At 48.0% G+C, this 25,904-nt stretch overlaps 1 long non-coding RNA gene across 1 annotated transcript in view; it reads right to left on the reverse strand.

Annotated features, from left to right (window-relative positions):
* LOC147115804 (uncharacterized) overlaps positions 1 to 25,904 on the reverse strand; it is a 73,846-nt gene that overhangs the window by 10,321 nt on the left and 37,621 nt on the right. The window contains exon 2 of the long non-coding RNA XR_015078590.1: positions 4,010 to 4,115. This is a non-coding gene — a long non-coding RNA (uncharacterized LOC147115804). The remainder of the gene's footprint in view (positions 1 to 4,009; positions 4,116 to 25,904) is intronic.

Raw genomic sequence — 25,904 nt, forward strand, 5'->3', positions numbered from 1 at the left:
CTCTCTCTCCTTCCCCCTCTCTCTCTCTCCTTCCCCCCTCTCTCTCTCCTTCCCCCTCCCTCTCTCTCTCCTTCCCCCTCTCTCTCTCCTTCCCCCCTCTCTCTCTCCTTCCCCCTCTCTCTCTCTTTCCCCCCCCTCTCTCTCTCCTTCCCCCTCTCTCTCTCTCTCTCTCTCTTTCCCCCCTCTCTCTCTCAATTCAATTCAATTCAATTCAATTCAAATGCTTTATTGGCATGAAAGTTTACAGGGAACCATATTGCCAAAGCTTACATAACAAAAAGTACAGTTTTCCAACATTCTGTAGGTGTCAAACAATTTTGACCTTCGTTGGGTACATACAATATTAGTTTAAACAGTATTAATTTAAAGTCGTTGAACATCGTTGGGTACATTCAGTATTAATTTTAAACAGTCCTCAGGTTGTGACATGTTGTTACATATTTGGCACCAAGGTATGGTCTGTCTCCTTTTCCCAGGACTAATCTTAATTTTGACAGGTCATCCAATTCTTTGAAATCTAGTCAAATAATATGTTTCTTGTTGTGTTGAATTTTTCGCATTTTAGGAGGAAATGCATCTCTGTCTCAACCTCGCCGGCCAGACATTGATCACATATTCTATTCTCTCTAGGCTGCCAGGATTTCTTGTATCTTCCTTTTTCAATTGCCAGTTGGTGGTCACTTAGTCTGTACCTGGTGAGGGTCTGTCTCGGTTTTGTGTCTCTGATGGTCGAGAGATAGTCTGCCAGTTTATATTCTCTTTTTAGGGCCCGGTAACATTCTAATCTGCTTTGGCTTTTGGTTACATTGTTCCAATGTTCCAGGTAGGTTTCTTTGCATTGTTTAATGATTTGGTTCACTCGGATTGGTGTTTGGACGGCAGTGTTGGTCTGGGACTGGTCAGGGTCCGGCTGAGTAGGAGTACTTAGTTTCAGTAGCAGCTGACTCAGGGGACTCTTTTCTGGGTTTAGCTCTTGGGTCTGGAAGGCTTTAAAATGAAGGGTGTCTGGGGAGCTAGATTTGAGGTGATTTAGGAAGTTTAGTGCTCGTTTGTGGATGTTTATTATCAGTGGGTATCTGCCTAGTTCGGCTCTGCATGCATTTGTTGGTGTTTTCCTTTGGGTGCGAAGAATGCTTCGGCAAAATTCTGCATGTAGGGCTTCTATTGTGTGTTTTTCCCATTTAGTGTAGCTATGGTGATTGAGCGGGCCCCATACTTCACTACCGTACAGCGCAATGGGCAGGATTATGCTGTCAAATATTTTGAGCCAGATTTTGATTGGGATTTGGATGTTGTAGAATTTTCTTTTTATTGCATATAGGGCTCTTCGGGCTTTTTCTTTTAGTGCATTCACTGCTATGCTGAAGCTCCCTGATGCTGTAATGGTTAGACCAAGGTAAGTGTAGCTCATAGTGTGTCCTATGATGGTATCACGGAGAGTAAACTGGTATTTGTTTTCCTGACACCTGGGCCTTTTTTGAAAAATCATGATGTTGGTTTTCTTTAGATTTACTGATACTGCCAAAATTGGGCCCTATTTGTCGAGTAGGTCTAGTTGTTGCTGTAATCCCTGTTCTGTGGGAGACAGCAGAACCAGGTCGTCCGCATAGAACAGGGATTTCACTTCTCCATCCAGGAGACAGAGACCCGGTGACTCGCTTTTCTCCAGCATGTCTGCTAATTCATTTATGTATATGTTGAACAGGGTCGGGCTCAAATTGCAGCCCTGCCGGACGCCTCTTCTCTGGGTGAAGAAACCGGTGCGTTTGTCTCCAATTTTGACACCGCATTTATTTTTCAGATACATCGATTTAATAAGGTCATAGACTTTGCCCCCTATTCCACACTGAAGAAGTTTATAATAGAGCCCTTCATGCCAGATAGAGTCAAAGGCTTTCTTGAAGTCAATGAAACAAGCGAATATTTTCCCATTTTTTGTTTGGTGTATATGTTTTTCAATGAGAGTGTGAAGGGTATAGATATGGTCGGTGGTGCGGTGTTTTGGAAGAAAGCCTATTTGATTTTTTCTAAGGATATTATGTTTGTTAAGAAAATACAGTAATCTACTATTTAGAATACTGCAGAATAACTTCCCTAGACAACTGTTGACACAGATGCCGCGGTAGTTATTTGGGTCTGATTTGTTTCCACTTTTATATATGGGAGAGATGAGTCCTTGGCACCAGATATCGGGAAAACAGCCTGAACGTAACATGATGTTGAATAACTTGAGTACAGCACCCTGCATCTCCATATTGCTGAACTTGAGCATTTCATTTTTGATGTTGTCTGGACCACAGGCTTTCTTTAGGTGGAGAGATTTTGTTTTTGTGGCTAGTTCTTTCCATGTGATTGGGGAGTCTAGAGGGTTTTGGTTGTCTTTAATTGTTGCTTCTAATGTGTGGAGTTTTTCTGTGATATGATGTTGACTTGGGTTTGTTTCGTTTATTGGGATGTCTTTGTAGAGGTTTTCAAAATGTGTTCTCCAGATGTCGCCATCTTGGATTGGTAATGCTTGCAATTGTGTTGTACTCAGGTTACTCCACATATCCCAGAATTGATTTAGATTAATGGAGTTTTCAATTTCTTCGAGTATTTTGTGGGTATAATTTTGTGTTTTTTTCCTAATGGTGTGTTTATATCTTTTGAGGGTCTCATTGTATCTAATACGTAGGTATGGATTGTTTGGTTGGCGATGCTTTTGGTTTGATATTTTTCTCAGGTCTTTTCTGGCATTTTTGCATTCGTGGTCAAACCATTTCTCATTTTTATTTTGTCTTTTGTAACGTTTCCTCTTCTGTTTCACAAGGTCGGCTTTTACAGCTGCCTCATGGAAGATCATATTTATATCATCTATGGCCATGTTTACACCATCTCTGGTGATCTCATATAGATTTTCTTTAAATTTTGATATTTTACTTGTGAGATCAGGTGAATTTAGTGCTGTGATGAATTTATCTCCACTGTCTGGGGCCCATCTGTATGTCTGGTTTATTTTATGGAGCTTACTGGGTTCCTTTTTTGTGTCTGTAGTTTGGGCAGAAAGTTTAAGGTACACATTTATTTGGTTATGGTCTGAGAGGGGGGATTGCTGCCTGACAGTGAATGCGTTGATATCGCAGGGGTCCAGGTCAGTGATTGTATAATCCACCACACTAGACCCAAGAGTTGAGGAATATGTGAGTCTCCCTAAGGAGTCCCCTCTGAACCTACCGTTAACTATGTACAGGCCTAAGGCTCGGCAGAGTTGCACTACCTCCCTACCGCTTTTATTTATTTCACAGTCAAGGTTGTTCCGATTTGCGATGGCTGGTGTGACATATAAAGGGGTCTGGCCAAACACATGGTTGTTGCCCTATGGGTCTATAAAGTCAGGTTCACATCCGGTCCTTGCATTTAGGTCCCCACATAGTAGCACCTTACCTTGGGCCTGGAAATGGCTGATTTCCATGTGGAGAGTATCAAATAACTCTTCAAAATATGGCGATTCTATTGGAGGTATGTAGATCGCACATAAGTAGACATCTTTTTTTGCTATTCCTATATTTTTATCTAATTTTAGCCATACATGTGATTTCCCCTGTTTTATCGGTGAGATGTGTTTGTCCAGTTCTCCTTTATACCACACCAAGATTCCCCCGGAGGTTCTGCCCTTGCGTGTCTTAGTGTTCTTTACTGACGGCACAATGATTTCATAGTACATTGGAGGACAGTGGGTGGGCACGTCCTTTTGGCACCATGTTTCTGTTAACACAATTATATCAATGTCTTTTATAGCTTTTAGGAATTCAGGGTCTGTACTCTTCATCCCTCTCTCTCTCCTTCCCCCATCTCTCTCTCTCCTTCCCCCCATCTCTCTCTCTCTCCTTCCCCCCATCTCTCTCTCTCCTTCCCCCCATCTCTTTCTCTCTCTCTCTCTCTCCCCTTCCCACACAGAGACAGACAGACTCATTTATATATATGAAAATTATTTGTTCTCCATTAACAAAAACCAAAGTTAAAGAACTACCTCCTGGGTGCTTAGGAAGAGTTCTTCAATCCCAACAGTCTCATAATCAGTTTTATAAACATGGCACAGGGTTCTTGAGTTCCCTTGGCACCGCTGGGCACTCCAGCTAGTGGAATAATAAAAAGGTTAATCCGGAGCATTATTTTTTAAGTTATACCATAACTGTAGGACAGGGGACATAGGTGTAAGCTGGTAAAAAAGCAAGTTTAGTTGTATGCATAAATGTGGTACTTTGGGATAGCAAAGACAATCACTTTTGGGAGTGGTGCGGGGGGCAAGAGGAGAATGTAACTTGCAAGACTAACTTCAGAAATTACAATGATGCCTCATCAAGTGACCGCGGATCTACATAATGCAATCTTGAAAACTTCCCATCCTGCAGTACTTGAACCCTCCAAGTTGAAGGACTAATTGAACAGCGAAAACAAAAACCGAAAATAAGATATGAAGGAACATCACTCTAAGCTAACAAATTTCCAGAGCAATTGTTTTTCACAACTTTAGACTAAACTTTTGGATATGTGGGGAGATTTTCCTGGATCTGCACCTAGGCACACTGGATCACCTGGCTATAGAAAATATTGGAAAGTCATGAGCGCTTGCCTATGAAGAAACCTGCTCCATTTTCCTCCCATTGATTTAAATTAAAGGAAAATCAGATCAGTTCCTTTACAGAAACTTGCCTGGGCGCAGGCCCAGGAAAATCTCCCCAACTGTGGTAATGCACATCATTTTTTTATGCATTGCTGTTGTAACTGTAGCCCTCAGAGCCTCACAACCCAACTCTCAGAGCAATACATAGCTTTCTTGATTGTAAAGTTCAAACGGATTGCTGAGTGCAGTTAGACAAAACAAAGGCATCTACTGTGAGACAAAATAGCAAGTAATCAATCAGTACAGCAGGCCACATGCCATGCTGGAACTAAATTTGACAATACACATAATTAGACCTGTTTCAGCAGACTCCACTCGCAATACAACTGAGTAATGCAGCATTAATCAAATAAAAGTTCTGTTTCCTATATTGTGGCATCTTAAGTTAACGGCTGGCAAACCACTTTGTTACAAAGCTGCACATTACCAAGTCTGGCAGCAATACACATGACCCAGATTTTGCTGTGGCAGGGCAGTTAATGGCTCTGCCGCTAGTTAGACATGCCCTTGTACATATAGGTCTTTTATTTTTTGCATAGTAAGTTGTTAAAAGTGCGAGCTGATAACGGCACAGCGAGGGAAACAGGGCATCTGGGGCTTGAGTGAACAGGGCAAACTGTCTATCTCCTTAACCAATCAGATTGAAAAATTGGGAAATACACAACATAAGGACTGAGAAAAAAGTGTAAATTAGAGTGGGTAAATTCAATGGCCGCGATTTCCCCTACCTGGGTGCATCGGTGGCGGGTCGCAGCCTCGCTGCAGGCTCCATCCTGGCCTCTGACATGACTTTCCCCTGATTTGGCTTGTTAAGCATGTCCAGCGCATTTCCCAGCCAATTAAAGGAAGCGGGTCTGATGACATCACTTAATGACACTGATGCGCTATTACTCATAAGAGACAGAGAGTTAGGAGAGTAACTAAAAGGCTTTTATTAGCAAAGAACAGAGCATGCCTCTCGTGGTTGACTGGGTTCCAAGAAGGCAGGGGGCTGCAGAGCAATCACCTTTATACCTGGGCCTGTGGGTGGAGCCAGGGGCGGAGCCAGCAGAGACATGCTGAGGCATGCATAGGTACAACAGTGTGCAACAACAACAACAACGGTGAACAACAATAACAGTGGTTTACCACATTCACCCCTTGTTTAAAATTGAGTCCGGCGGGGTGAAGTGTACTAAAGGTTCGTGTAAGTAAGTCTATCAGGTGGCCTTGTATGCCGTCCTGATCGTCGTGGTGGTGGCGGTGATGGTGCAGCATCCAACGTTGAATCTGGCGTCTCATTGAGTGGTTGGGTGGTCAATGACGGGTCCTGGGGCTGCGGCATGCCGTCTAGCGGGGTTGGGTTCTGGGTAGTGATGGATGGCAATGGTAGTGTTTCGGGGGCACCCGAAGGTGCGAGATCTCGTGTGGGGGCTGTGTCCTCCCGCCCGTCCGGGTACGCTATGTAAGCGTACTGGGGGTAGGCGTGGGTGGCGAGGGAGGTGTTTCGGGAGCACCCGAAGGTGCGAGGTCTCGTATGGAGACTGTGTCCTCCCGCCCGTCCGGGTACACTACGTAAGCATACTGAGGGTTGGCATGGAGGAGGCTCACCCTCTCGACCAGGGGGTCCGTCTTATGGGACCTCACGTGCTTCCGCAGTAGGACGGGTCCTGGAGAAGTCAGCCATGTCGGTAACGAGATCCCCGATGTGGACTTCCTGGGGAAGGAGAACATTCTCTCGTGAGGGGTAGCATTGGTGGCTGTACAGAGCAGTGACCGAATGGAATGGAGCGCCGCAGGGAGGACTTCCTGCCAGCGAGAGGTCGGAAGGCCCTTAGATTTCAAGTTTAAAAGGACTGCCTTCCAGACCGTCGCATTCTCCCTTTCCACCTGGCCATTCCCCCGGGGGTTGTAGCTGGTGGTCCTGCTTGCAGCAATACCTCTCGCGAGCAGGTACTGCCGAAGTTCGTCGCTCATAAAGGATGAGCCCCTGTCGCTATGAATATAGCTCGGGAAACCGAACAAGGCGAAGGTGTCATTCAGACATTTAATGACCGTGGTACTGGTCATGTCTGAGCAAGGGATGGCAAACGGGAAACGGGAGTACTCGTCAATTATGTTGAGGAAGTACACATTGCGGTCGGAGGAGGGGAGGGGCCCTTTAAAATCGACGCTCAGCCGTTCAAAGGGGTGCGTGGCTTTGATCAGGCTTGCTCTGTCTGGCCTATAAAAATGCAGTTTGCACTCGGCACAGATCTGGCAGTTCCTGGTCATGGTCCTGACCTCCTCGATGGAGTAGGGCAGGTTACGGGATTTGATGAAGTGAAAAAACCTGGTGACCCCCGGGTGGCAGAGGTCATTGTGGAGGGTCTTCAGTCTATCAACCTGCGCGTTGGCGCATGTACCACGTGATAGGGCATCTGGCGGCTCATTGAGTTTCCCGGGCCGGTACAAGATATCGTAATTGTAGGTGGAGAGTTCGATTCTCCACCTTAAGATCTTGTCATTCTTGATTTTGCCCCTCTGCTTATTATTAAACATAAAAGCTACTGAACGCTGGTCAGTGAGCAGGGTAAATCGTTTTCCGGCCAGGTAATGCCTCCAATGTCGCACAGCTTCCACAATGGCCTGGGCCTCCTTTTCGACAGAGGAGTGTCAAATCTCGGGGCCCTGGAGGGTCCTTGAGAAAAAGGCCACGGGTCTCCCCGCCTGGTTAAGGGTTGCAGCTAGGGCAAAGTCGGATGCGTCGCTTTCCACTTGGAAAGTGATGGACTCATCCACTGCGTGCATCATGGCCCTTGCAATATCTCCTTTTATGAGAGTGAAGGCTGCACAGGCCTCTGCTGTCAGGGGGAAGGAGGTGGACTTGATGAGGGGTCTGGCTTTGTCCGCATAGTTGGGCACCCACTGAGCATAGTACGAGAAAAACCCTAGGCATCTCTTCAGTGCTTTTTAGCAGTGGGGGAGGGGGAGCTCCATAAGGGGGCGCATCCTGTCGGGGTCGGGGCCGGGGCCAATGACTCCGTTCTCCACTACACAGCCAAGAATGGCAAGGCGCATGGTACGAAACATACACTTGTCCTTGTTGTATGTTAGGTTCAGCCGCTGGGCCGTACGGAGGAATTTCTCTAGATTATCATGGTCCTGCTGGTCGTGGCCGCAGATGGTGACGTTGTCTAGATAGGGGAAAGTGGCCTGGAGCGCGTTCTGGTCAACCATCCGGTCCATCTCCCTTTGGAAGACTGAAACCCCGTTGGTGACGCCGAAGGGAACTCTGAGAAAGTGGTAGAGACGACCGTCAGCTTCAAAAGCCGTGTACTGGCGGTCCTCAGCCCTGATGGGGAGCTGGTGGTATGCCGACTTCAGATCAATCGTCGCGAATACCCGGTATTGTGCTATCTGATTGACCATGTCAGATATGCGGGGGAGTGGGTATGCATCTAGCTGGGTGTAGCGATTGATCGTCTGGCTGTAGTCAATAACTAGGCGCTGTTTTTCGCCAGTCTTCACTACCACCACTTGTGCTCGCCATGGGCTGGTGCTACTTTCAATAATCCCTTCCTTCAGGAGTCTCGCTACATCGGATTTAATGAAGCTCCTATCCCCGGCACTGTAACGCCTGCTTTTGGTAGCGATGGGCTTACAGTCGCGGGTGAGGTTAGCGAACAAGGGGTGGGGGGGGGGGGGGGGGGGACTTTAAGGGTGGAGAGGCTGCAAATGGTGCGCGGCGGGCGATTTAAAAGCTGCTGGCTGCAGACTGTGAGTGGGGGGAGGGGTCCGTCGTACGCTAATGTGACACTCTTAAGGTGGCACTGAAAATCCAACCCCAGTAGAACGGCAGCGCAGAGATGTGGCATGACCAGAAGTTTAAAATTTTTGTATTCTGTGCCCCGTACTGAAAGGGTCACTACACAGTAGCCAACGATGTCCGCTGACTGGGCTTTGGAAGCCAAAGAGATCCGATGGCGCGTCGGCAGGACCGGGAGAGAGTAATTGCGCACCGTGTCGGGGCGGATAAAGCTCTCCATGCTCCCGCTGTCAAAAAGGCAGGTAGTGGCGCGGCCGTTTACCATAATGTCCATCATGAACCTGGACAGTTGATGAGGGAGAGATTGGTCCAGCGTCACGGAGGCCAGCGTATGGTCGAGCGAGTCGATGTGGTCGTCAGATGAGGCGGTGGTTGAGTCCGGGTCCCCCGTGGTTGAAGTTGGAGACGTCCAAGATGGCGGACAAAATGGCAGCGCCCATGATCCCGATCCCCACGCGGCTGGGGGAGCCCAAGATGGCGGACAAGATGGCTGCCCCCACGGTTCGCACGCGGCGCTGCTGGCGTTAGTGGTTTTACCTTTGCAGGCGCTGACATAGTGTCCTTTCTTCCCGCAGCCGGAGCAGGTAGCGTTTCTCACCGGGCAGCGTGCTCTGAGGTGTTTTGCCTGGCCACAAAAATAGCATTTCTGTGCCTTGGACATCGCAGCAGCAGTTGAAGGTGGCGGTCCCATGACCCAAGGTTGTGGCATCCACGTTGCGGAGCAGTTAGGGGAGAAGGCGTCCATATTCCTGTGGGCCGCGTCGAGCGAGAGGGACACTGCCTTTCTCGGGTCCATTTCTCCCTTTTCCAACAGTCTCTGCCGGGAGTAGTCGGACCTTAGACCGGCAACGAAAGCATCTCGGATCAGTCCCTCCGTGTGCTGCGGCTGATACTTCTTTGCAATCGCAGCCTCGGCCGAGTATCCGTAGTGCCCGTAGGAAGGCCTCCACCGATTCCCCAGGCTGCTGTCTGCGGGATCTTAAGAGGTGCCTGGCATAGACCGTATTTACCGGGCGTGCGTATTGCTCTTTTAGCAGATCGATAGCCGCCGCGTAGGTCATCGCGTCCTGGAATATTGTATAAACTTGGTGGCTCACCTTTGAGGCCAGGATTTCCAGCTTGTTTTCGTCCAGGGTCACAGTTGAGGCTTGCAGGTAGGCCTCGAAGCAACACAGCCAATGCCTGAATTTGGTAGCCGAACCCGATTCTTGGGGGTCTAGGTCCAGGCATGTTGGTCTGAGGGCTCGCAGCAGCTCCTGCTGCTCAGCGTTTGTTGTCGACATTTTGTTTTTGCTAATAAAATGCATGCTGAGGCATGCATAGGTACAACAGTGTGCAACAACGGTGAACAACAATAACAGTGGTTTACCACAGACACGTCATCAGCCAGTTTCCTTAAAGGGACCATCCGCAAATTTACTTTGACATTTGTGCTGTCAGTGTTCTACAGTATTGAGGTGCTGCAAACACAGACAAACACTGCACAGAGATGCACAGCTGCACCCAGGCTCTCCATGACTTATTCCATTTGCTTATAGAGGGATTCACAGCACACAGGGAGGTCCTCTTTCATTCCAATGGGTGGAAGAGACCTCCCCAGGAGACAAACGCAGCCTGGTTGCATATTGCACAGGAGGGCACAAGCAGGGATGTCATCAGGTGGACCAGGCTGCAGTGGCAGAAACCTTTCAATGATCTCAGTAGATCACGAAACGTTACTGCAAAGCCACACTCAACCTTATCCTGCTGTGCCACTCATCACATCCCCATCACTCTGCCTTCCCTAACCTACTCTTGTCCATCCTTACTCACACCAACTTACCTTGCACCTCCACCCATCCCTCTCTATCTACATTATCACTTCCCCATCTCACTAGCCACCCTTCACACTCATCCTAGTCCAATCATACCAACTAACAACACACAAGGGTATGCACTTGTGTGTTTTAGCCAATGTTCATGTGAAGTTTCTGTTAATGTGCTGTCAAACATTGAAACCTTTATTTTCAACACTTTACGTTCTTGGACAGATTTCTTTGCACCTTTAGAAGTGGCTTAGTGAGTTGCAGTGAATAGTGAGACATAACGGTACCCCCTCAATGCTGATGAGTGTGAAAGAAATGGCTTGGGCATTGTAGGGATGCTTTATGGTGTTGGTGTGGGGTGGTGCCAACCTGGCGCATCATGTGGCAGCCAGGATGTGCAGCATCAAGTGAAGTAAATCTGGCCATGTTGAGGCCATCCCTGGCGTCCAGGGCAATGTGTTTGGGTGCTGAGCAGCATCAGGTGATTGTGGAGTAGGTTGGTGTGGTTGTTGGTGCTGCTGGTGTGTCTGGTGAAGCTGGTGTTGGGGTTAATCGTGGTCAGATTCTGAGGACCAAGGTGAGATAGAATAAACCGTACCTATGCTGAATGGAATAGATGGCAGGTGAACTTGAGATGACAGAAGTGATTTGTCAATGGTGAGAGAGGTTGTTCCAATGAGGTAACACTGGGTAGAGAGTTTGCTCCAAACACTTGCAACTTACATAAAGCTCAATCTGTCTTCCAAATGCAGTAAGCGACAGATTCTGAGCTTGGAAAGTGAACAGCTGTGAGATGGGAGCTTTTATAGCATATTTCAAGCTGTCAAGTAATGAGATGATTCCATGGCCATTCAACTCCCGCCCAGTTTAACAGACATGATTCCTGAGCAGCGTGGACTCCATTGGTGAGCTGGTAAATTATAGCCAGAAGGAGCAGACCTGGAGGGAGCACAGCGAGAGCGAGCAATTAAAAGGAGCAGTCCCGAGTGGCAGCAACTCAACAGAGGCAGTTTTTGAAAAAGTGACGTCAGAGTAAAAAAGGTGATGTTGGCAGAAGGGAAGGAGCTAATTGGTGAGTAGCTGGTGAGTGTATTTTTTTAAGTTTATAAGTTTATTTCTGCTAAATTAGTTAATAGCCTATTAAATAGAGGGAAAGAGCTGATTGGTGAATAGCTGGGGAGTGTTTTTGTTAACTTTTAAGTTTATTTCGGCTGGGTTAGTTAGTCTATTAAATAGAGGCATGGCAGGGCAGCTCAGTCCTGTGGAGTGTACATCCTGTGCCATGTGGGAAGTCCTGGATGCTTCACGTAACCTGGATGACCACATGTGCGGGAAGTGTCACCAGTTACAGCAACTCGAGCTCCGGGTTTCGGAGCTTGAGCAGTGGCTGGAGTCACTGCGGTGCATCCGGGAGGCTGAGAGTTAAGTGGACAGCACGTTTCTAGAGGTAGTCATCCCGCAGCTTAAGAGTATACAGGTAAAGAGGGAATGGGTGACCGCCAGAGAGAAGAGGAGGACCAGGCAGGTATTGCAGGAGATCCCGGAGCGCATTGCACTCTCCAGCCAGTATTCTGTTCTGAGCACTGCTGAGGGTTGTAGTGTATGTACCTTTAAGGGGAGAACTACTTTTTACAGCTCCTGTATACTGTAGTATTGGCAGTGACCACACCTGTATATAAACCCTGAGTAGGGATCTGTACTGTTAGTTTTAGAGTAACCCTCATCCAGTAAACACCTGTTGATTGTTCCTCTGCAGTCTCTGTCTATTTCTTGAAGGACACCATACATCAAGATTCACGGGTTTAAAATTGGCGACGAGGCGATTCGAACCTACCTGCAACTCTGCAGAGGAAGGCCGATTCCAGAGGCACGGGCATCGACCATCCGGCGGAGACTCCAGTGAGGTGGGCTGGCAACAGGTACGGCGCAGACTCTTCCCGCACAGCGGTGGCTAGAGCCGACCGACGGCACAGGAAAAGGCCGAGCAGCGACGACGGGAGCAAAGAGAGAGGGTAAAGTGCACAGGACGCAGCCGGGGTTCAGGACCGAGCGGCGTCAATGAGAGAGACGCGCAGGAAAACATGCAGAGCGTGGCCGGTGTTCAAGGGCTGAGCAGCGTCCGCGGGGGGGAAGAAAGGAAAGCGCGGGAGACGCCATTTGAGCCGCAGCGAAGAAGAAGGGTGAGCGCGGGAGATGCCATTTTTAGCCAGTCTAACCACACCCAGGGATGCCGAAGAGTGGTAGTGTCACAGCGTTCGACATTGAAGTCGAAGATTCGGCGACATATGTAGAACGCATAGAAGTGTACTGCAAGGCGAATGAAGTGCCAGATGCCAGGAAAGCACGGGTATTGTTGAATTCCATGGGTGCAAAAACGTATGGCTTACTGCGAAACCTAGTAACCCCAGAGAAGCCAGTGGAAAAGGATTTTGAAAGCATAGTGGCAATCCTACGGGACCACTTAAACCCCACACCGCTGCTGATAGCAGAAAGATTTAAGTTTCACAAAAGGAACCAGCATAAAGAGGAAAGTAATGCTGAGTATTTAACGGAACTGCGCAAGCTATCGAAACACTGCCAGTTTGGAACGGGACTAGCAGATACTTTAAGGGACAAGTTTTTGTGTGGGCTTCAAAGTGAAGGAACCCAGAAACGGCTTCTATCAGAAAAGGATCTTAGGCTGGACAAGGCTTTCAGCATGGCAGTATCACATGAAGCAGCCGCAAGGGGCGCTGCAGAGATACAACGGAGACCGCAAGAATATGGCACCAATGAAATGTCCTATGGAGCAGTGAAGTGTTATCGCTGCGGCAGAACAACACACGACCATAAAGATTGTTGGTTCAAGGACCAAGTGTGCAGACAGTGTGGAAAAGTAGGACACATAGCAAGAGTCTGCAGGTCGGGAAAGGAAACCAGCAGCAAGAAATCTCCACAGGAGAAGTACAAAAAGGTACATAAGGTGACGGAGAGTAGTTCAGACGAACAGAAGAGTGATACAGACTCCGGAAGCAAGGAGCTGGGTTGTCTGAAACTACATAATGTAATCAAAATGGAGGATCACCAAACTATCTGGGTCACGCTCAAGATAGACGGAGTCCAAGTGAAAATGGAATTGGACACAGGATCAGCCCTAATAGTCATAAACCGAAGGGACTACAAGCGGCTATTCTCACATATACCCTTGAGAGATACAGAGATTGTCTTGAAGACGTACACGGGGCAAAAAGTCTACCCCAAAGGAAAAATAAGGGTGAACGTTATATATAACGGCAAGGAAACACCAAAAACGGACCTATATGTATTGCCAGAGGGAGGACCACCACTACTAGGACATGAATGGATCCGGAAGACACAGCTAGATTGGCATTCCATACAAGCACTGACTGTAGATGCCAAAAAGGATGACGACGTCACACCTGGACGACTGTCAAAAATGCTAACTGACGCACAAGAAGCGTTCCAGGAGGGACTCGAACACTAAAAGGCATAACAGCAGCGATCAAAATAGAGGAAGATGCAAGCCCAAAGTTTTTTTTTTATTTTTTTTTTTAAGGCCAGACTGGTGCCTTATGCGATCCGCCCAGCCGTCGAAGCAGAGCTGGAAGGTTTGGAGTGTTCTGGAGTACTGTCCAAAGTGGACTGGAGCGAGTGGGCTACACCCATCGTTCCTGTAATGAAGAGGTCATTGAGTAATACGCCTGGGGAACCAAAGGTGGTTCGCATCTGTGGGGACTTTAAGGTGACAGTGAACCCAGTCCTTCACACGGTACAATATCCGCTTCCGCGGATTGAAGACATTTTCGCCTCGCTATCTGGATGAAATGCTTCACTAAGATTGATCTGGCCCAGGTGTACCTGCAAATGGAGGTAGAAGAAGCCTCGAAACAGTACCTCACGATCAACACTCAAAGGTCTCTACCAATACAACCGGCTGATGTTCGGGGTAGCATCAGCTCCGGCTATTTGGCAGAGGGCAATGGATCAAGTCCTGCAAGGGATTCCAGGGACCCAGTGTTATTTGGACGACATCCTGGTCACGGGCGAAAATGACAGTGATCACCTCGCCAACCTGGAGCAGGTGCTCACTAGATTGAAGGAATATGCGCTCCGAGCTAATCGCCACAAATGCGAGTTTTTTCAGAAGCAGATCTCGTATTGTGGCCACGTTATTGATGAAGAGGGGTTACATAAGTCCCCTGAAAAGATTGAGGCAGTAGTCAAGGCTCCAGCCCCGGAAAATGTGTCACAACTGAGGTCGTTCCTCGGGCTGGTGAACTACTACCATAAGTTCTTGCCAAATTTGTCTACAGTACTACACCCACTGAACACCCTACTGCAAATGGGGGTACCATGGAAGTGGAATGATGAATGTAAACGAGCTTTCCAGAAGTGCAAAGAATTGATCACATCAAAAGAGGTGTTGGCTCTTTTGAACCCAGCACTACCAATTCGGTTGGCGTGTGATGCATCACCCTATGGTATTGGAGGGGTGCTGTCGTACAAATTCCCGGACGGCTCGGAGAGGCCAGTAGCCTTTGCGTCTCGGTCACTACACCCAGATTGACAGGGAAGCCCTCAGCCTAGTGTGGGGAGTGAAAAAGTTCAACCAGTATCTGCACGGGCAGAAGTTCACCTTGCTGACTGACCACCAACCACTTGTCTCCATCTTTAATCCAAAGAAGGGCGTTCCGGTGATGACTGCGCAATGGCTACAAAGATGGTCCCTTTTTCTAGGGGCGAACCAATATGAAATAGAGTATAAGGGCACGAAACAGCATGGAAAGGCTGATGGGCTATCACGCCTGCCACTGCCTACGGCGGAGGAAGCACCAGCAGTGGACACTGTCGAAATATTTTATTCGACTATAATTGAACGCTTGCCAGTAACTAACGCGGATATAGAGAAGGAGACCCGAAATGACCTGACACTGCCTCGGGTATATGATTTGACGGTGAAGGGATGGCCAACACATGGCGACTCATCCAGAAGAGAACAGCTGTCAGTATGCCAGGGGACCTTGATGTGTGGATCCCGAGTGGTAATTCCACCCAAGTTAAGGGAGAGAGTGCTCAATGAGCTTCACGAAGGCCATCTGGGAGGGGTAAAAATGAAAAGCCTTGCTAGGGCTTATGTGTGGTGGCCGGGGATCGATCAGCAAATCGAGGACCTGACAAAGAGCTGCTCAGGATGCCAGAAGGTCCAAAATGCACCACCACATGCCCCTCTACACCCATGGGAGTGGCCCTCTACTCCATGGCAATGGGTGCATATTGATTTTGCTGGTCCATTCATGGACTCAATGTTTTTAATAGCCGTGGATGCGCACTCGAAATGGCCTGAGGTGATCAAAATGTCCTCCACCACCACGGAGAAAACTATTGCAGTCCTACGGACCATTTTTGCCAGGAACGGCTTGCAAGAGCAGATTTGCTCTGATAACGGACCACAGTTTGTGTCCGAAGAGTTTCGAAGATTTATGAAAAGGAATGGGGTAAGGCATTACATATCTGCCCTGTATCATCCAGCCACAAATGGATTGGCTGAGAGGTTCGTACAAACCTTTAAAAAAGCAGTAAAGGCCATGTGCAATGACGACATTCCACTGCAGCATAAGGTGGACAATTTCCTGTTAGCCTACAGAAATGCGACACATGCAGTCACCAACCAGGCCCCGGCCATGATGTTCTTTAACCGAAGGTTGAGATCTCGTCTGGATTTGCTCAGACCAAATGTACGAAGAGATGTTGAGAGTAAGCAATTCCAGCACATCAATGAGAAGCCGACAAGGAGCTTCAATGTAGGGCAACCAGTCTTGGCCCGCAACTACCGAACAGAGAAATGGCAACCAGGAACGATATGCACATGGCAGGGGCCACTAATGTACAAGTGGATGTTGGGGAGAACATTGTGAGATGCCATGCTGACCAGATCCTAGAGTCACAGGAACAAGTCAACCCCATGTCTCGGCCATACGTACCTGGTGAGGAACCGACATACAGGTCGCATCTACCTCAGAAACAATAGCATTGGAAGCTGATGAATCAACTGACGACAGGGTGTTAGAATCGCCTCCGCACCAAGAGTGAGACACTCGGGAAAGGCGTTATCCAGAAAGAATCAGGAAGCCTCCCCAAAGACTGAATTTATAATTAGACTATTTTCAGTTAATGTTGCATGTTAGAAGTGTTAATTGTAATTAGTTGATATTTAATTGTTAAATGAGTGTTATGGTACTGTTAATCTAAAAGGGGAGGAATTGTAATGTATGTACCTTTAAGGGGGAGAACTACTTTTTACAGCTCCTGTATCCTGTAGTACCGGCAGTGACCACACCTGTATATAAACCCTGAGTAGTGATCTGTACAGTCAGTTGCAGTTTGAACCCTCATTCAGTAAACACCTGTTGATCGTTCCCTGCAGTCTTTGTCTGATTATTGAAGGACACAACATTAAGATACACGGATATAACAGTTAGGACCCCTAGCCTGGGTCTTTCAAAACAATAGCAGTCCTTACAGATGCCTGCAGGCCAATGACAACTCAGCATGTGATCACGTGAATATAATAGGTATTCCTTACAGATGCCTGCGGGCCAATGATAATTCTATATGCAAATGTTACATCCCCTTTCTTTTAAAAGAAAAATGTTATGCATTACTTGCAAACCTTTCTTCTACATAATGTTCTCGGTAGCATAAACATATAAGTATATACTCAGCATTTAACTAGCGCTGAAAACATCTCAACGTTTCAATAACGATGTACAGTTTTTTTTAGGGCAGCGATCCGCCTACAACCTTTGACAGTTCACAACTCAAGGATAACTCTAGGCTTGACCTCTCATCCCGCCCTTGTGTGGTATGGAACTGAGCATGCTCCTGAATCGGTCAACAATTCAGGTTCAGGTAAGTATGATATGTTTTGTGTATTGCTCTGTTCATTACACTCTGTTGAACTGATCCTCTCGTCGGAATGGCGGTGTTGTTCCTTGGTGTTCAGGAGGTGCCTGCGATTGCGGCGGTACACCTGTCCTTCTGGGATGTAGACGTGATACGATCGCTCAGTGTCAGCTGGCTGGATGACTGCTGGCTTCCAGTAGTCATGTTCCTGGATTCTGACGGATTCTCCATTGTACAGCGGCGGCAGTAGTCTAGTTGACCTGTCATAGTATCTCTTTTGGTGTTGCTATCTCTGTACACGTTTTGCATGCACTTGCTTGCAGCCGACGACCTCTGGCTGCAGCTGCTGGTTGGTGCTTGGAAGGATTGAGCGAAGTCTGCGGCTCATCAACAGCTGTGCTGGTACTTGAAGTTGTCAACCGGAGTGTTGCGGTACTCAAGGAGACTGATGTACGGGTCTCTTTTGTCCACTTTGGCTTTGTCCATGAGTGTTTTTGCAATCTGGACAGTTTTTTCAGCAAGGCCATTACTTTGAGGGTAATGTGGGCTTGATGTGACATGTGTGAAACCCCATGCCTTGGCAAACGACTCGAACTCTTGATTTGTATTGGGGACCAAATTTGATGTATTGTTAGAAAAAGCCATCAGATTAATAATGTTAATAAAAAATCTGATGGCTACTGCTGTAGTTATGGCGGGTATCATTTCACAAATGGGACTTTCACATTGAGGGCTTAGCACCATCATCAAGTTTGCGGGTGATACCACGGTAGTAGGCCAGATCACCAACAACGATGAGTCAGCCTACAGGGAGGAGGTCCAGCATCTCTTGAAAGTGGTGTGCCGATAACAACCTGGCCCTTAACATCAAGAAAACCAAAGAAATCATTGTGGACTTCGGGAAGTCTAAAGGCGGAAGTCACTCCCCCATCCACATCAATGGGGCTGTGTTGGAAAGGGTGGACAGCTTTAAGTTCCTCGGAGTCCACATCACGGAAGGCCTCTCCTGATCCCTCAATACCTCCTCTCTGGTGAAGAAGGCCCAGCAACGCCTATATTTCCTAAGGAGGCTGAAGGGATGTAACCTGTCACCCCTGATCCTCGCTAACTTTTACCGCTGCACAATAGAGAGCATCCTGACGAACTGTATCACCGTATGGTATGGCAGCTGTAGCTACTATGACCAGAAAGCCCTGCAGCGGGTAGTCAAAGCTGCCCAACGCATTACCGGCACCCAGCTACCGACCATAGAGCACATATACCAGAAACGCTGTTTACGGAGGTCACGGACCATCATCAAAGACCCTACCCACCCCAGCCACAGTCTGTTCGCCCTCCTGCCATCTGGGAGACGCTACAGATGCAATCGCACCCGTACGACCAGATTTAGGAACAGCTTCTTTCCCAGGGCTGTCATCCTACTGAACTCCACAAATAAACTCTAAAGCCTGCACATCTGCCAATGCACTTTATTATGGTTATGTTTATGTTAATGTATTACAAGCCAAATGTATGTTGAATGTTTAAATGTCTTCATCTAAATGTACACTCTCGGGAGCCGCAAGCCTACATTTCGCTGTACTGCACTTGTGCACTAACAATGACATTAAAGTTGATTATGATTATGATTATGCTGGTCAAATAGCTAGGAATCCGCAGGGTCTTGGCCATTGTCGATGCTCAGGTAAGAAGCTGCGAGGCAAAAGTGTTTGATTGACTAGGCGGCTATGCAAATCTGGCCAGGATGAGTGCGTTCCTTGCATCCCAGGCAGCAATGTTCTCACGTAATGCTGCCGCTGGTTGATGGGCCTCTGCAGGATGATCGTCCTCGTCCTCGTCCTCCTCCTCCTCCTCATCATCCTCCTCCTCATCCGAGGATGATATGTGAGGAGCCGCTTGGCCCTCGGGAATCTGCTAGCCACGACACTGTGCCATGTTGTGAAGTGCACAGCAAACCACGACGATTCTGGAGACCCTGGCTGCTGAGTACTGCAGGGCTCCACCTGATCTCTCCAGGCATCTGAAGCGCATCTTCAGCAAACTGATGGTTTGTTCGGTAATGGATCTGGTGGAAATGTGGCTGGAGTTGTAGCACTCATCAGCTTCATTGGCTGGCCTCCTCAACAGCGTCATCAGCCACATCCTCAGGGGATAGCCCTTGTCTCCAAGTAGCCATCCGTTAAGTTGGTCTGGTGGACTGAATAGCGGAGGCACACTAAACTGGCACAGTATGAAGGAGTCATGGCAACTGCCAGGGTACATGGCACAAACATGCAAAATCTGCTTCTTGTGGTCACACACCAGCTGAACGTTGAGGGAGTGGAAGCCCTTGCGGTTGACAAAAATACCTGGATTGTGATGGGGTGCCCTAATGGCCACATGTGTGCAGTCAACGACGCCTTGCACCCTTGGAAAGCCTGCCAGATGAGCTAATCCAACTGCTCGCGCCGTGACACTTGCTCGATCCTTGGTGAAATGGATGTGATTGTGCGTGAGGGCAAAGGGGGCATCGGTTACCTACGTGATGCAAGTGTGTGCAGCCGCCTGGGAGATGCTGCTGATGTCTGCTGCTGATCCTTGGAATGAGCCTGAGGCAAAAAAGTTGAGTGCGGTGGTGACTCTGACGGCCACTGGATTTGCTTGTCCACCTGGTCGTCTGGGCAGCAGCTCTTGCTGCAGCATTGCGCAGGTGTCAGTCACTACCTCTCGCGAAAGTCAGAGCCGCCTTTGGCAGTGCTGCTCAGACATGTTGAGATAGGTGACCCTGCGTCTGTAGACCCTGTTTGGGGGGTATCTCCTGCGCTGACCCCTTCTGGCCTGTGCAGCCTCAGGTGGGTGAGCAGCAGCCTGGCTGTTGCTGTTGCTGGTACTGCTGTTGTTCCTGGTTCTGCTGCTGCCGTGGCTGGTGTTTGAGCTCCTCTAATGCCCAGATGGGAAGGAAATAAATGGCTCCCATGCTTCTGGTATATGCCTCCATTGAGGAAGCGCTGAGTGACGGTGGCGAGAGGGGTTTCCCAGGAGGCCACACTGGAGATGGGTGTGAGGCTCCAACCTTCCACAGGTGTGGTTAAGCCTTGTAAAAGTTGCCCCAGGCCTGAGACCACTAAGTCCTTCCACCTGCAAATGATTGGTGATCAAATCTCCTCTTTAATGGTTGACCTGCAGTTGATAGTCAGCAATCCAATAGTGCTCCCGCCAGGTTTCACATTCGTGATTCACACCAGGCGTGCTTTACGTGCTAAAAGGGTTAAAGTTGCAAGGGCCTGTTAAAATAGGATTATAGAGGCCATTTAGTAGTAATTAAGGGCCTTAAAGACCAGTCCCGCCTTTTGGATGCGGGACGGAGTCGGGACCAGCAGACACGCCCGAGTTAAAGTTGCTCGGAATCAGGAACCAGGTAAGGGGGGGTCCCGGTCCCGCTCGTCAGTTTTTGCCATTTTAACCCCCTGCACGCCTCCAAGCCCGACTCCACGGCTCAATGAAAATCGAGCCCGATGACTCTATGGTGTCGATTTTCATTGACCTGTGGAGTCAGGATTGGAGGCGGGCAGAGGGTTAAAGTCCCAAATTCGGGGGCCCCGACACCATCCCGCCCCCAACCCGCCTCCATGTAAGTTTCAAAGGAGGCGGGTACCCGCCCGCACTTGGAGCCGCCTACCTGTGGCGGGAAGAGATTAGTGCCAATTAACTGCCTGTTAACAGGCAGTTTTTAGCCTAATCCCTATTTTAAAGCTTGAAGTGTGGGATTCCCGACGGCTCCAAACCACGCCAAGTTAGAGGAGTCGGGCCGTCGGGTTGAAGGACTTGGAGGGGTCGAGATGTCAGTGTTCAGGTGAGTGATGGGTGCATGAGTGCAAAGGTAAGTGTGTTTGGTGTGTCTAAAGTGTGTAAAGAAGTTTAAATTACCTGTACTTACCTTTTCAGCCTTCCTTCCTCTAGGTTTTGGGAGTTCATCATCTAACCGACACAGAAAGCAGAATGGCTGCGAACTGTCAAAATGACAGCCTGCAGCTTTCTGTGCCGGTGAGATTTCTAACTGAGTCTGTGTAGAAGGACTCAGGTTAGAAGTAAGACCGTCAGTGTTTGACAGCTTCAAACAGCTGTGAAACACTGATATTTCATCTGTCAAAACATCTTGACAGATGAAATTTCAGTCTGTGACATCCCCTGTTGCTGGGTGGCCCTTAATTGGCCGGCTGAGCCCGCTGGGCGGGCTCAACAAGGTCAATCAAGTTAAAATCACATGGATTGGCCGCATCTCGATGGAGGCGGGACTACAACCCCGAAAGCTGTAGTCCCGCCTAATTTCCCGACTTCTGAATGAAAATCACCCCCTATGACTCTAAAGGTGAGCTCAAAATTGTTATTCCCCTGTTAACATGGTCATAATGACTTGAATTGCCTCCTCCACTGCTGCCTGTCGAGTCTGCTCAGCACTGACAGACCCGGCATTTGGTAAAGGCGCATGGCAGTGGGTTGACAGTGGGGTTCTGCCCCGTCAAACGATTACACTTTCCCACCCGACCCGCCACCGATCGCGCCCGCTGACCCCCTGTAAAACTCTTCCCAATGTCAATGCAGGTACAGAAAGAAAAAGAAAGAAAGATTGGATTAAGAGAGAGAAAAAAAAGACAGAAAGAAAAAAGGTAAAAAATAACTTAAAATGTTACATTTTTAAAATCTCCAACAGCAGTTAATACCTTAAGGAATGAAACTCCATACTTACAATACTTAATTTTCAGTGCCAGAATTGTTGATTGGTAGTAATTAACACTTATCACATTGTTAAAAGGGTACTTAGACTTGAAATGACAAGACTCAACTTGGTGTGGTGAGTTTAGTTCATATCTGCCGTGCAAATACAACTTCCTGTGATTCAATGCATTTCCAATGGTGAAGCAGACAGCGAGATGCCGTTTTCACAAAGCTAACAGTGGAACAGAGCAACTCAGACAGCAACTTTCGGATTTCCGCATTTAACTGTCCCTCACCTGAAGTTGCTGTACCATTTGTGCATAAATAATGGCGTGCACCATTAGCCTCACCATTATTTTGAGAGCACAATCTGGCCCATAGACTTTATTGCCAGTAACAGAAGTTCACATCAGAAGTAAGTGAGAAATTGTTAGTCCATGGTCCAATTGTAGGCTGCGTCTATTGACAACATTGTGCTGCAAATATACAAAATTGCTGCAGATAACAGGCAACACAAACAGCACAGTGCCTCCTCTTCACTCCTACAGCTCTGCCAGTTGCTTTATGTGTATCAATGAATGCTGCTCATCCTCCTTCCATTACTCCTTCTTCATTCAAAAAAAAGTTCAAAAGATAACTATGCATGAGCAAAGCCATATGGCTTACCTTGAATCAAGTGTTGATCCCTCTTTGTGTGAAGAATGATTTCTTGATATCATTCATACACTTGAAGCTGTGGCCCAGATTTTGCCGTGAGCGGCGAAGGAACGGCTTGCGCCGTTCACTTCACATACAGTTACCCAGAGACTTTTCACGGGCTTCTCAGTGGAGATTTCTAGTAATTGGGCATCTGATCCAGTATGGCACCCTTTACAGGGGAACTGTCATGTTGGTGAGCAGGTCAGTGAGCAGGGTGGCTCTTCAACCAATCAGATTGAAGAATCATCACTGAGACACGCATACTGCAAAGCAGGAGGTAAAATACAGGAAATATAAAATTACATTTAAATCATTATACAGGAAGCAGAATAAAGATTGGGACATACACATGGGATTAAGGGAAAGACATAAAAGAGAAAAACAGAGAAACTAAAAACAGATCTTTTTAAAAATCTACAACATTAATTTTTGACTGAGGGAATGATACTCCACATTTGCAAAATTAATTTTTCAGGCCCAGAGAGGTTGTTCAGCAGTAATTATCACTTATTATGCCGTTAAAAATTCAGTTACTCCCGATTTCACTATCCCTAACTTTTTCACCTGTCTTTAGTGCAAGACTAGTGGGTAATTAGCCACCAGAATTAGTTCACACCATTACAGTGATTTCTGTGCAGATTCCATCACTGAAGATTGCAACAGCACACCCTGTGGAGGAGCAGGGTATCACTGACAGCAACCTCTGGATTTTCACATTTAACTGTGCATGTGCGGATGCCAGAAGTCGCTGTCAGTTTTATGCTGTAGTAACGGCAAGCGCTGACTCCTTGTGGTTTTTCTCTGCACTGGCCACAGCACAGCAGTAGCCCCCTTGAGCCTCCGTGACCAGCACTACACAAGGGAGTCATAGTGTGGTCTGAGCAGCAGACTGTTCAGAATTTCTTCTGGCTAAATGCGTGCACACAGGAGTACAATTCTAGAACATGGATTTGACTGGGACGCATGTCTATTATGTTCTGAGCAGTCAAAGCTACTTTGTAAGATTGCCATCGATGGAAACAGTAACTGTTTCTCAAACAGAAGTGATAATAGCTCTAATACTTTCCTCCTAATGTCTGGCATTGATCTCCTAGACTGCCAGTTACCAGGTTCTTCCTCACTTCATGTACTGCCTCCCTCATTGCATTGCAGATGCGGGTTTTCAATTCCTCCAATTGTCCTGTCATCAGCACTATGAGAGAAGAGACTCTCTCTGCTGCCTGCATGTGAGAACTAGTGAACGACAGTGAGAAGGGCTCACATGGTTGGTGACCACAATGTGCAGCAAGATCGGAGTCCCGCACATGCGCATCAGCCAAAGAGGAAGTTCTCTTTCCCTGTCAATATTCACAGTGCCAATGGTACTAATTAGCCTTTTCACAAGAAGTCAATAAATTCCTGCCAGGTTAATCCCTACAAAGATCTTTTTCTTACAGTTCCTTCAGATGATAATGGAGGGGGCAGAGGTGGCGGGTGCGGGTGGCATGGTCTGGAGTCGTCACATTTACCAACAATTAATCACTAAATTGACTTCTTTGCCCTATTGTAAGCTGCAGGTTTCTACTTTGTGTATTCTACCAATGGACTATGTAATATCTTATGCCCTGGAATTTCTTCAATAATCAATAAACACCTATGAACTGATAATATTCATTTGTATATGGACTGCTTAAGTTCTTAAATAAAAAACAAAAATGTTGGAAATACAAAGGGGGAGAAATTCATTATAGCCCAGGAATGGGAGGTAACTTTTGATAAGTTTGAAAATTAGCGGCAGGTGCTAATGCTTCAGACTGCACGCAAAATTCAGTCTCATTGCACAAAGAAAGGATTGGAGTGCTAAATCAAGCACTAATGGCCTAGCTCAGTGGCATTAAACTTGAAGTGCTGACCAATATCAGATGCAGTCATATCACAAGTCATCATTGCCACAGGCTCTATCCACTTCTTAAAGGGGAGGTTCATTGATGCTGAAGAACCTCCTTCTCATCATTGCTGGCTGTGCAGCCGTCTCAACCAGCAGCAGCAGGTCAAGGAGAAGGAGCCGGACGACTCAAGCAGCCATAATGATAGCAGATCCATGCCCCAGGGAGAGAGCCCACAGATTCTGCGACCATGCATTGGAAGTGTTGGTGTTCACAGTGGAAAGACGGAGGGCGGTGCTCTACACGGCAAGTGGCAGGAGGCCATCGCCGCAAGTGTTCCACACCATGTGGAGTGAGGTAGCCCAGCATGTCTCGGGCAGCACTGTGATCCACAGGACCCACACACAGTGTAGGAAGAAATTTAATAACCCCACTCGGGTGGTCAGGGTGAGTCAATGCTTCAAAAAATGCTACATACCACCATCTGAATCACAGTCTGTACACACTGCCCAAAGCATCACATCCCCAGCATTCACCCACCAACAATCTCTATCTACCAACACTCACACTCACATCTCGCACCTTGCACACAATGATAGCTATTCAACTATGGCAGGCACATCACCCAAACACATTGCTCTACACTCATTCACACTCTTTTCTTTCTCTTGCAGGCCAAGGTGGCTCACAAAAGGAGGGAGCAGGAGTGCACAGGCGGGGGACAAGCTGACACCCAACCACTGTCTGAGCCAGAGACTCGAGTGCTGCAGATTATTGGATGCCAGGTGGTGGGCGCCGTGGCCACCAGGGACAACAACAGTATGTTCATCCATACTCCTTCTCCTCACATCCCACTTTCCCCTCACCCCACAAGCCTTTTGCACTTTCCAGCTAATCATGCATTTCTCCCTTCCTGCCCCCTCCCCTCGCCTTAACCCGAATCTTGTGCCTTTATGCTTTCAGATAATGAGCAAGCAGCTGAGCAGCCTAGCCTTGAGGGTACCATTGAGAGCGAGGTGGGAGAAGAGGAGGAGGAAGACGACGCCGTATCACTGCATGGCTCACCCGCAGGCACCAGCTCAGATACTGGCATTACGCATACTTTAGAGGCTACTATAGTAGCGGGATCTGCACAGGGTGATGCACCAGGGACGAGTGGACTGCAGCAAAGCCAAGGGGAAAGGGTAGCTCAGGAGCGAGCTCCCCAGAGGGAGAGTTCTGCTGCACAGGACTCAGTTAAGGACCTCAATGGGGAGGCCTTTAGAAGAAGGGTAATGGGCATGCACACGGAGATGATAGGTGCAATGGCAAGGGTGCCCGAGAGCCTCTCGGCAATGGTAAGGAGCATGGAGGAGTCCACCTCCAACATTTCACAGAGCTCTGCGCACACCATGGAGCCCATCATTTCCAGTCTGCAAAGGATGGTAGACTCCCAGAGAGACCGTGGCGACCCAGACCTGTGACGGACGATCTGGCAGCTTCCATTG

This window comes from Somniosus microcephalus, chromosome 6 (assembly GCF_052327205.1).
Source record: "Somniosus microcephalus isolate GS21.2 chromosome 6, FLI_Smic_1.0, whole genome shotgun sequence".
NCBI lineage: Eukaryota > Metazoa > Chordata > Chondrichthyes > Squaliformes > Somniosidae > Somniosus > Somniosus microcephalus.